The sequence below is a fragment of the Formica exsecta genome, unplaced genomic scaffold, assembly GCF_003651465.1.
Source record: "Formica exsecta isolate Colony F162 unplaced genomic scaffold, ASM365146v1 scaffold222, whole genome shotgun sequence".
Lineage (NCBI taxonomy): Eukaryota > Metazoa > Arthropoda > Insecta > Hymenoptera > Formicidae > Formica > Formica exsecta.
Genome location: NW_021849518.1, coordinates 806,483 through 817,990, shown reverse-complemented (window position 1 = coordinate 817,990; position 11,508 = coordinate 806,483). Strand labels below are relative to the sequence as shown.

Genomic DNA, 11,508 nt, shown 5'->3' with positions numbered 1-11,508 from the left:
TATATATATATATAAATAGATACATGTATATATACATATATAATAAGATGGAGAGACGACTATTACTGCATAAAATATTATAAAATTTGAATCTATATTGTATTTATTCGGTGAATAAGAAAAGAAAAGATATATTTGGTCCAAATTAATCGAAATATCTTAGAAAAAGCGCGGAATATAGTAATAAATATATATAAGATATTTATTAATGGCATAAGAAGACATTTTTTTATTAAATATAAATTAATAACGCATCGGTTAAAAAATTTATTCGCTTTCTGCTGAATATTAACGAGAAATATAATATAAAAAATTAATTCAGTTCAGGAAGATACACGCATATGCGCGTTAAAAAATTCAATTTTCGCAAAGATGCTAAACGACGTTTGTGGAGAAAGTGGACGGCAGTATCCAAACATGAAGATAATTGAAACCATATGGATAGAAAGACAATGAATAACGAATCGACGTACCGTTACGTTGTAAAGTATAATTTTCCGATTTTTACTCTCGAACGACAGTAATCAAATCTCAACGCGACAGCGACAGCTGTGACGTCTCCGTACCGTATATTATTTCTCTTGTAGATCGCATAGAGATTATCGTTTGATGATGCACGAGTAATGTCACACCGTTTCTCATGTGTCCACAAGTGCGCGACGACGTTTTCTCCCCGGTTGCTTCCCGCGATAATGGGCTCGTCTTCGATCGTACGATGTATGCAATTTAAGAATTTTTACGCGCATTGTGATACCAGGTACGCGGGAATTTGTTACGTCGTCCTTTGCACGCGTTCATCTTCTCCCATCGATCATCGCGCGGCCAAACAACAAATGCAACAAAATCTTGTGTCACAACGATATTACGCTTTATTGAAAGTTATGTCAATTACCGTCGAATAACTGCACGCTTGATTGAGCACATATGTAAAATGCAAGATTCGACCAGTCAATATCAAATAATCATAATTTTGTTTAAATGACCAGCTTCTAGTCATTCATCGAACTAAAAAAAAATATCTTTTTGTTTAATAAATAGATTGACGCTTTTCTGTAATTCTCTTTGCATACTGATTGCAATGGAAATTTAAATTTATCGAAATTATGCTATAATTCTTACCAGTAATCTTTTGTCATGTTCTTTGTATAAACGTCGAGATATGATCTCGGAATTGAAGGAAAAAAAGAACAAAAAAAACGTTATATTCACGAGACTTTACATTTCGAGACGTCTATCATTTACTACAGTAGCTGTCGATTCTTGAGAGGCAATCTCGAAGGCCAAAGATGCTTTTCCCATAGATAACTTCACGAAAGATTCGACGGTGTGCGCGTCATCATTCACCCGCGGCCGTGTTATACACACATGCGTGACGTTCGGGGAGGAGGGACGAAAAAAGGGTTCCGCGAAGCGCTTAAACGTCTCTCGTCCTTACGTGAAAGGATCCAAGCAGTCGTGTCTGAGAACGCAAGACTACCGTGTACCGTGGGACTCGAATTTTAATCCCGCACGCGAATGAGGTTCCGACAACGCTCGATCTCCCCCTCTCTCTCTCTCCTTTTCCAAATTCCGCAACGTGGAATTTCACGTTTTGTGTGCTCCCGCGTGTCCGATGGGACACAAAATGAGTGTGAAACGTGTGGGCGGTGTAAATTATGACGAAAAGAAGTTTTGACGAGGAAAACTAAAGAAGACAACAAAATTTTTATTTTACTTATTGTACTTCTGAAATATACATATGTGTAAATTTTAATTATCATAATATAATTACATAGATATAATTAAAATACTGAAATTAAGAATACCTCTTTCGACTTTTATGTGCTATTTAATAAAAAAGTTAATATTGAAATCGGAAATTAACTTGTTTTTTTTATTATAAAACTTATACAGTCTGCAATGGTATCTCAATCCTATTATAAAAATAACGTTTATATTTTAATTTTAAATGCTGCTTATTTACCACAATTGCAAAAGTTGTTTATATTAATAATAAATATTTGAAACTTATTTTTTAATATTTAATTAATTTAAAAATTCTTATATCACTTAATACATAATTATATTTTTTTAAATCTGCACCATTTTACAAAATACGTGTGACCATAACACTGAGTGAGCAGAATTTAACACGTAACATACACGTATATTCAAAGTTCGCTTTGTCGTTCGGGGATGCCTTTAATTAAAAATTCGGATAGATGTAATTAATTTAAATAATAGGATGTGTACACGTCTCTCAACGTTTCACATATACGAAACGCGACGCAGGACCCTGGGAATTTTAGTGGCTGGTCTACCCAAGAATAAAGGAGGCGTTAAGAACAAGAAGCGTAGCATTACTGCGTTATTGCATAATGGATAATTACGAGAGCCGAAGACGTAAGATAAACCTCGTTTTACTCGCTCGCTCATTACGTTTCCCTCAATCCTCGTATGTCTCGCGTATGTTTCGCATAATTCTTGCTTCGTTCACGCAATTCTCTCTATACTGTTTATTTTGTATTATTACTCATTAAATGATAATGGGAATCTCATTTAATTAACAATTTTAAAAAGTGACAAACTTTTCGGACTAATTTATATATACGGATTGAATCTTCCCCCTTCCTAACTTCTATAAAAAAAAAAAAAAAAAATTATTTCGGAAGATAAATGTATATATATTATCTTTTTTGTGCAGATAAAGAATAATTAATTTGTGTATTAATTTACATATCGTTAATTTATCAAGTATAACTATGGCAGAGTCACGGCAGCGAAATACGTGGGACAGACGAAGACGGCGCGTGTGTTGGCATACCGTTCCAGTCCGTGGTGCCATCTGGCGATGCACGCAAATTGCCGGCGCGAAGTACGACGCAGTTCAGTTTTCACCGCGAAAGAAGCTGCGGCGACGATCGACGCGGGGGTGACGGGAGGAGGAGGAAGATCAGAGCGGCGGCGGCGGCGGTGACGGCGGCATCCGTGACTGGACACTGCATATGATTTCACGGTAAGTGGGCCCTGTCTTATTCGTGGGTAGAAATCGTAAAGATCTCGTGTGGATATCCGCCGCTAAATTGGATTGCAGCTACCTGCGTCTATCCTCCGTCCTCCTGCTCTCTCGCTCACATTTTATCTCTTTCTCCCTCCCCTCTCTCTCTTTGTCGCGGCCACCGCAACTGCGCCGTTTTATTTCGACTTTACTCACGCGCTCTCGTTAGCGTTGTGACGATCGCGGACGAAGAGAAACTGTCGGCGAAGCCGCCGTAGACGCAAAGAGCTCGGCCGCCGGCACGTCGTAAAATGTAATCTCGATGCAACACGCGGAGTTTCACCGAGGTGACCGGGAAAATGGCGTCTTAAGCGCGACTATGCCTATGCGCGTCTTAACGATTTTATTTTTGTATATTTTTAGAGAAGAGAAATGGAGAACTTTTTTTTGTTTTAATGCCGTGAGATTTTAAAGATCATGGGAATATATAAAAATCGTTATAATAATAATTTACATTTATATTTATATTTCTAAAAATAAATTAGTTTATTGCAGGATATAAATTTCCCTTAATATTTTCAATATTCATCGCTATAAATGACAAGATATTCGCGGCTATACCGACATACGTGATACTCCGTTAAACAGTTGCGGAAAATATAAATTTCGCGTACATATTAATCGTAACGTATATCATATTGACAAAACTCCGAAGCGCGGGCAGGCAGTTGGTCGCTAAATATTCGTCGAAAATGAATGCGTGACAAACTAAGAGACAAGGAGCTCCGAAAGAGCCGAGAGAGCACGGACTCGCGTCCGTGTGTAAGTTATTCCGGCCGCGAGCGATGCAACATCGAAGAATGAACTATGTGACTCTGATCGCTCGATCTTGTACGTTTAACGCTGACATTATCGTCGGATAATTCGCACCGAGCTTCGCTCCGGGCGATCGTGACATCCCGAAAACGCATTCCGGACGCGCGAGTATGCGTGCGTGCGTGCGTGCGTGCGTGCGTGCGTGCGTTCGAGACCCCGGACCTCGACTCGGAGCCGAAGCGCCATGTAGAACGATTTACATTCGGAACACGTTTCCCATCGTCACATCATGGTCCATGAGAACGCCGTGTTCGCATCTTATCCAGATCAGAGACATCGCGGTCAATCGTTGGTGATTAGCCGTATCGCAAGGATGTAACGGTGCGCGCGTCGTTAATGTAATGTTAACGCGATATTTGACGCGATTGGAATTTTGATACTTTGCACACACGCCTCGTTAATGTCACGTTTTAAGATTCATGCCAGCATCGAATGTCAATTGGTTTCGACAGACGAAAAAGATATGGGAGCTGCACGTTTTAAAACTCGTTTTTAGAATTCATCGTTTTTTAGAGCGGACTAATATAAAACATTAAAAAAGAAATATCTTTTTAAAATTATTAGTTAGAGATATATTTTCTATACATATCTGTATGGCAAGAGATGTGTATATAAATTCCGTACGATTTATTTTGATGTTTCACTCCGTATGACATGCACCAGATATTTATAATTATTGATCAACCTTTCGTGCATCTCGATTGCGGTTGATAATCTCATCATCTTATTTTGTCAGAAATCGAAATCTGCTTCGGTCTCGCGCTCTGTAATTTTTCTCGTATTGGCTCGATCGTTTTATTTTTTCTTTTCCTCTTCCCCCCCCCCCTCCTCCCCTCCCTCCTGGACTCTTCCTGTTTGCCTTCCTCCCGTCGTCATCGTCATTCCGCCTCGATCGTTTCGGTAGCCAGGTAAATGGCATGTCGAAGTTTTAATTCGCCGATTGCGCGCGCCCGATTTTACATTTCCGCTCGAGTGATCGATCCGCGACGGTCCCGAGCTGATTCCCCCCTCGATTCGCTCCTCTCTCTCTCTCTCTCTCTCTCTTTCTTTCATCTGGCAAATACTCCGGGATCGGTACCCTCGAATCGTCTCCATTCGCTCGAGATGCTCTGTAATTTACGATTTTGGCTGATGCTCCCATCGAGGTGGAGTAATGACAGGTCGATCGGCTCCGGGCTACCATCTTTACCGATTTCCGCTGCCCGGCCCCTTGTCTGCTTTACGTCGCTACTTTCGATACTACGATTCCTTGCGAATGCCGCATGGCGACGATCGATCCTGGGTCAGGCGATCTTGACGGGTTTCGAATTCTGGGAGACCACCGGTGAAGGACTTGCTGCCGTCGTCCTTGACGCTTCTGCCTGAATTCAATCGGCAGTCGAAGATACTTCGAGAATGATGTAGTATGTATCGCCGGAATTATATCTTCAAGCATCTTCATTTGTAACAAGAATATCTAAGTTTCTAATATGCAGGTATGATATTTGGCAATTGATTAATTTCAATGGTCGGCAATTTGAGACTATCATTAATTCTTGCGTAAAAAGTTACGGACGAGTTATTGCTTTTTCAGTAATATCGTTATCGTTATCATGTTAATTATAAAATGCAACATTAATTTCGCGTGTCTATATTTCAAAGAAATGTGTCTAATAAATTTATGCGAAATGTGCGGTTTCCAAGAGAATTTTAACGCACATTTACGTTTCTACTTCACAATTTTTACTATTCATAAAATATATCGGTTTTTACGATCCGTCGTAAAAAAAAAAAACTTTCGTTTTCTCTCGGATAATAATTTTCAATCGTTGGATTTCGCTCGAAATTTCTATTAGAAATTCCATTTTCGAGAAAGAATTGTTCGCTTTTATACCTCGTCAAATAAATTGTACATTTCAGGAAAATCAAGCCTACAATATAAAAAATGACAAATATATATAATATAATCATCGGAGAACTATTAATATAATTGAAAATTGTTACATTTGTCATCGCGCGTTGTGTTCAAAGAAATCCCGCCCGAAAGATTATCCACCTCGCATCTCGGCGATACTCTTCCCCGATAGTTTCCCGGCCACCGATCGCAGATCGTCAGAATCGTTTCGACTCTCTCGCCGACGCACAACTCGGTCGTAAATCTCGCGCTGCCACGACAGCGAGGAGGCGCGGTTTCGCGTTCCTAAGTTGCCTCTTCCTCCATCGCGGTATCCGTCGTAAAACGGCAGAATCGGCGGTAGTTAGTCCCTGTAAAACGACGCAGTTGTGACGTGTAAAATTGGCCTCCGCCGCGCGATACGCGCTCGTCGTTCGCCAACATCGTTCTCCCTCGCTGCCGAGTTCTTTGATTTACCGTTTCCATCCATGAAGACGATGTTCTCGACCGCGCTCCCTCGCGTAAGGTATTCCGTGCCGTAAAACGACTCGGGACCGCGGAAATTTTACTGGCGAATAGGAGATGCAAATTCGGACTCGGAAGTTCTTGGTTGCTCGTAAAAACGACACTTCTATATCAGCACGTCTCATTATTCCAAGCGTACATTTTCTAGTGTTTTTGAGCAAAGGTTTATTTTAACACTATTGTATTATGTATCGCGCGATTCAGAGTATAATAAAGGGGATATAAAACATTGCCGGACCGCGCGAATAGTTTACATGCCGAGAGACAAATCTCGTGTGCTATAGATCATGATTCAGGGATCTTACGATTCCGTGACGAGAGATATTCTGATAGTGAACCCGCTGCCAGGAGACATTATTGCAATATAAATCATGATTCTGAAAGTCTTGCGACTCGAGTCATAAAGCAACGCTCGATCGCGAATAACTGACATACCAAAGATGCAAATCCGGAGCAGAGCTGTGAGGTCTCGATTTCTCATAGATCGCTCTCCCAACGTGACACTTGTGCGCTATAGATCATGATTCAGGAAGTCTTGCGACTCGGGCAAAGATATTCTGGTAACGAGCCGTAAAGTAGCACTCGACCGCAACAAGTTCGCCAGATGTGAAAGAGAATGCAAATCCGAAGCGAGGCACAAAAATCTCCTTAATTTCCGGTGGCTCATTTCTTCGGAGCGGTCGTCCACTTTCGCGTTGTAGACGGGTGATTAGGAATTATCGACTCCGTGAAAATGCTTCCATAATGAATCATAAAGCAATGTTTGATGTTGGCGAGAATGCTGTCAATGGCTCGAGGAAATGCAAATTCTGAGCGGATGCTCGTACTTTTGGACTTTCCTACCGCCATCATAGATGATTGGAATTTAGCGACTTGAGAATCGTGACGTTTCTAATAAGCGACCGACAGAGTTTGCAGTTGGTTCATATCTTGACGGCACTTGATATGTAAACGTGTGTTTAGTAAATATTGTCGATAGCTATTATGAAATTCCATAGAAAAATACGCTTTTCTATTCTGCTCTTACGCGAGAAATGTTAAAAGTTGAAGCACGCGTTTATTGTACAATGTCTTAGTTTTTTTTTTTCACAGAGATAGGGTCTTTACTGGAATTTTGTAAAAAAAATTTCCTGAAAATTTCCCTGATCTTCCAGGTATTTTTGTTCAAAATTCCAGGGAACGCGTTTTTTTGCAAAGATTTTTTTTTTTTTTTTTTTTTTTTTTTTTTTATTAATAGATTATTCTCTATTAATATTATATAGTTACTTGATTATATATAGTTATCGAAATTATTTTTAAAACAAATGGTATACATATAAACGACACATATTTAATTTTTCAAAGAGAGTAAAATCTTGTTCATGTATCAAGCGATGTTATATTATTTCGATAATAATTACGAAAGTAGCTAGAAAATACTCTCTATTAGAGCCATGGCGTTAATCTAATCCTGTCATAACTGAGAGTTAGAACTGTGTCATTCACGGCGCTTCAACTTGTTAAAGATGTAACGGATTACTATCGAAGCGTGTATTTCGACGTCCGTTCCGGATAATCGCGTGTCTTCGTCCGACTTGCTTATGGCGACGAAATACCTAAACGCGGCAGTACACAAACGGCCTCTCTGCGCGAGTAATACGGGAGAAGTACAGCTAATAGAGTTTCTCGAAGTGTATCGTCACGCGAGCTCTAACAAGCTTGAATTTCGGTTCAAATTTGTTCGACGAAACGAAAGTAAACAAAACGATAGCATACACGCGTACATGGCCCGCACGTGTCACCGGCGGCGTTCCCCTCGATGACAATCTTCATATATTTCGAGACAAACTTCCAAGATCTTTTTTCGCGCATCGCGTGTGAACACGAGATACGATAGTCCGAGATGTCGCGTTTTTCACTTCGCTGGAATTTATTCCGATTATAAATTTCGGCGCACGCGCTCTTCGTATTCCACGCCTTTGCGGAGCCGCTGCAACGGGTAAGTGCATCGCGGTGCGTACGTACATATATCTCTACGTATCCGTCTCTCGTCCGAAGAAACCGGTTTCCCGTACGTTTTAATTTCACGCCGACATCGGCGCAATTCAGTTTACACGGATACTCCCCGTTTCCTAACGCGCGAGTCTCTCTCGTGAGATTAACGCACGACCGCGCGCGTTTTCGTATCCTCACAACAGACAAAGTATACCGCACTACGTGTCGCATGAAATCTATAAGATCGCTACAAGATTGAGTTTTTGCTGCGATAATTTTTTACGATTCTTTGCAATTGCATATTACTAAGCTAAAATCAAAATATAAATAATTATCAAGCATTCATATATACTCTCTCTTCTCTCTTTTTCTTTCGCGCGACCTGTCATATTAGGCAAAATGGATTTTTTTTTTTAAATAAAATATAAATAATATTATTTACTTATTTTTTCATGTTATTTATCGAGATTGGTGCGTTAATAATCGCGAAAAGAGAGAAATGATGCAAGAACACGAGATACGATAGTCCGAGATGTCGCGTTTTTCACTTCGCTGGAATTTATTCCGATTATAAATTTCGGCGCACGCGCTCTTCGTATTCCACGCCTTTGCGGAGCCGCTGCAACGGGTAAGTGCATCGCGGTGCGTACGTACATATATCTCTACGTATCCGTCTCTCGTCCGAAGAAACCGGTTTCCCGTACGTTTTAATTTCACGCCGACATCGGCGCAATTCAGTTTACACGGATACTCCCCGTTTCCTAACGCGCGAGTCTCTCTCGTGAGATTAACGCACGACCGCGCGCGTTTTCGTATCCTCACAACAGACAAAGTATACCGCACTACGTGTCGCATGAAATCTATAAGATCGCTACAAGATTGAGTTTTTGTTGCGATAATTTTTTACGATTCTTTGCAATTGCATATTACTAAGCTAAAATCAAAATATAAATAATTATCAAGCATTCATATATACTCTCTCTTCTCTCTTTTTCTTTTGCGCGACCTGTCATATTAGGCAAAATGGATTTTTTTTTTTAAATAAAATATAAATAATATTATTTACTTATTTTTTCATGGTATTTATCGAGATTGGTGCGTTAATATTCGCGAAAAGAGAGAAATGATGCAAGAGTTATTTGTTGTAAAGAATCGGTTTTACTTCGATCACTCTCGAGAGGAGAAGTCTATAGATATATATGTACATATGTATATAATGTTACAGATCCTTTGTAAATTTAGCCTTTTTTCAAAGAGATTAGGTTTTTTATCAAAATCCGATCAATGCTTCGTATATGAATCGGCTAAATCTTTTTATAAAAAAGCTGCTTTTACAATGAACCTGTGACATATAAAGATTATTTATTTTGATAGAATGTCAAGGTCGGCCATTTACTATCTCGATAGAGTATACTGCGAGGAATTATGACTTTGTTATTCGAAATGTCGTTCCTGATTCTATGCTCATTCACAGATTGTGTTGCCAAATCCGTTCATTTTATAAATAATTAAAATACCTGTAATTATCAATTATTGTCAGATATGATAATCGTGGTGGAGTACGATGCGAGAAACAATCAACTTTGTCCAAGAATGTCATTTCTATTTTAATCATTCACAGATTGCGCGTTCGGAGTTGCATGCCGCGATATACGAGAAAAATAAGCTCTTTTATGGTATAAAAATTATTGATAATTATATATGTTCACGTCTCATCCCAATGGTCGCGATCATTATGCGATTCTTCATGCTTCCATTTATAATTTTATTCAAACCATTCGTTTTTTTATCGATTTTCACAAATTGCATTTTAAACGTTCGTATAATTATGACTACACGTGCGCCACGCGTGAGTTACGTTTAACGTCACTATAATTATTAAGAATCATTGTTTAGCACGATTTACGTTTTTTATTTTCCTTAGAAAAATGTTCAAGCAACCGATCATTTTGATTTTACGAAATTTTTTAATGAACTTTCGTTCACAGTGACATGTGCCCGAATCTCTCATTTAAACAACAATAGCTTTTTTAATAATGATAAGTCTCGTTTTGATCGATTAACGACGTTATAGTTTCACTACTTTTTCACTGATCGACACACACTATTAAAGAATAACAGTCCATCGGTATATTTCGATTCATCGCCGGTTGATCCAAGGCAGCACGATGATCCACGGTGAACTTCGTAGAAATCGCAAAAGTAGACGGCATATTCGATTGTGACCAAGGCACGTTACCAAAGAAAAAAATCATCAAATTAAGAAATCGTTATTCGACACCTGTCAAAAATGTCCAAATTTCAGATGTGACATTTGCGAAGAAGCGTTGCTAGTCTCAACACAATCATATATAATTAACACGATTTTAGCGTTTATGTCAGAATGTTAAATTAAAATATGTTGTCTTCAATTGTGACAATGTTTTTCCATTAGAGCATTGCTTTCGAGACACTTTGATACGTTCGATCAGTTTGAATTTCTTTTTTCGCAGGAGTTTTCAATATTGAGAAATATATATCGCTTTGTTGACAGGGTAATGGGATCCAACCGTGTTCTAAATTATCTCTTTGATCGATCCTCCTCACGAGAGCATATCTTTTCTTTCTTCTCAGCGACGTCCTTCGTGCTTTCCGTTCTCTTCGATGTAGCGGATGTGTCCGACGGAGGACTCCCATTGAGATTTACATGTTACTGCGCAGGTACCTCACTTGACGCCGGTATCTCGATCTTTCGCTCTGGGACGTCGTTTTTGCACCACTTACACTATCATACAATACACTTTTGATGCACTGTTCTTCGTTTCAATTGCTCTCACGTCTTCCTCCTCGACGTTTTTCTGGTGTCACGATATATTACGCGACTGTATATTTTATAACCGTAAAATTATTTTAAAGCATTTTAAAGAGAGAGAGAGAAAGGCTTTTATTGTATTAACTGTTGAGATTAATATCCAATTGACACTTGTATCTTATTATCAAGAGATCACCACGTACGCGTGTAAGAGGATTTTTCATATTTAGATACGATCATTATGTAACATTAGCAGTGACAAATTAAAAGATCTTGATTCTCTCGCGTCAGCCTTTGAGAAGATATTTTTCGGTACGGACTTTAGATTGCCGCGCGAACTTGTCGGGTGCCAAATTCGGAGCACCTATTCACAGAAAATGTCACCAAAATAATTATTTTAAAGCATTTTAAAGAGAGAGAGAGAAAGGCTTTTATTGTATTAACTGTTGAGATTAATATCCAATTGACACTTGTATCTTATTATCAAGAGAT

The 11,508-nt window shown here is 39.1% G+C and overlaps 1 protein-coding gene across 1 annotated transcript in view; it reads right to left on the bottom strand.

Moving 5' to 3' along the window:
• The window catches only part of LOC115235461, an 81,486-nt gene that overhangs the window by 6,850 nt on the left and 63,128 nt on the right, over nucleotides 1-11,508 (bottom strand). The gene's annotated exons all lie outside the window — the stretch shown is intronic.